Source organism: Ctenocephalides felis, unplaced genomic scaffold (assembly GCF_003426905.1).
Source record: "Ctenocephalides felis isolate EL2017-DRISC unplaced genomic scaffold, ASM342690v1 CF-g0.4_SCAFFOLD_03430, whole genome shotgun sequence".
Taxonomy (NCBI): domain Eukaryota; kingdom Metazoa; phylum Arthropoda; class Insecta; order Siphonaptera; family Pulicidae; genus Ctenocephalides; species Ctenocephalides felis.
Genome location: NW_020539584.1, coordinates 1,358 through 2,500, shown reverse-complemented (window position 1 = coordinate 2,500; position 1,143 = coordinate 1,358). Strand labels below are relative to the sequence as shown.

The 1,143-nt window shown below is 46.2% G+C and overlaps 2 non-coding genes across 2 annotated transcripts in view; both read right to left on the bottom strand.

The window, feature by feature from the left end:
- LOC113382429 overlaps nucleotides 1-402 on the bottom strand; it is a 3,884-nt gene extending 3,482 nt beyond the window's left edge. The window contains exon 1 of the ribosomal RNA XR_003367660.1: nucleotides 1-402. This exon is cut by the window's left edge and continues 3,482 nt beyond it. This is a non-coding gene — a ribosomal RNA (large subunit ribosomal RNA).
- Nucleotides 403-729: 327 nt separating this feature from the next.
- Nucleotides 730-884, bottom strand: LOC113382432. The gene has a single exon (XR_003367662.1). It is a non-coding gene; the product is annotated as a 5.8S ribosomal RNA (ribosomal RNA).
- Nucleotides 885-1,143: the final 259 nt, after the last annotated feature.

Genomic DNA, 1,143 nt, shown 5'->3' with positions numbered 1-1,143 from the left:
TCTCTTCAAAGTTCTTTTCAACTTTTCCTCACGGTACTTGTTCGCTATCGGTCTCGTGGTCATATTTAGCCTTAGATGGAGTTTACCACCCACTTAGAGCTGCACTCTCAAGCAACTCGACTCTGAGGAGAGATCCTCTCGATACGCGCAACGGTCGCTACGGGCCTGGCACCCTCTATGGGTAAATGGCCCCATTCAAGATGGACTTGAACTCGCCGCAACGCACCGAGATAATCGGATCCTCCCTAACACTACATTTCCCAGCGTCCGTCTCCGGCCGCGGGATTTAGTGCTGGGCTCTTCCCTGTTCGCCGCCGCTACTAAGGAATCCTAGTTAGTTTCTTTCCCACCGCTTAGTAATATGCTTAAATTCAGCGGGTAATCTCATCTGCTCTGAGGTCGTATTATGATTATGATGTGCTCGCAAACGTTAGTAAGCAAGCGCACACAAAATCGACGAGGAACCTTTGAATCGTCCAAATTTGCCGGAACGAAACCGCATTTCGAAGAGTTCGGGTTTCCGGTTATCGGGAGGGTCGCAAGAATATAAAATCTCTAGGACACACAACCCGCCGTAATCCCACAGAACGTCAACGAACGGTAATGTCCGATGTTGCAAAATGGACTGGCTCACACGTTGAGTGAATTATTTAAGAGCACGCATTTACGCGAAACTCCATCATTCGCCGGCAAGCCGTTTAAAGCAAGCGGCAGTCTGGTAATGTTATACGACCCTCAGCCAGAGGTGGTCCGGGAACAGTATCCGAGGACCGCAATGTGCGTTCGAAATGTCAATGTTCATGTATCCTGCAGTTCACATGTCGACGCGCAATTAGCTGCGTTCTTCATCGACCCACGAGCCAAGTGATCCACCGTTCAGGGTGATTTTATATATATTTATACATGTTTCAATCGTGATTCCCTCGAAATCGTTTAAGATAACTCGGGCGATTCTGAAACTAGTATGTTTATTATGGTTACAATTAGTACACCGTAAAGCTTTCGCTTTTCGGTCCGAGATACGAGACCTCGTTTCAAAATTGAAATATGAATATTTCATTGTGTGTGAGATTGAAAAATCTGCTTTCGCTGATCTTTCATTTTCTTAAAACAACGCAATGAAGCGAATGTTCAAATTCGCAC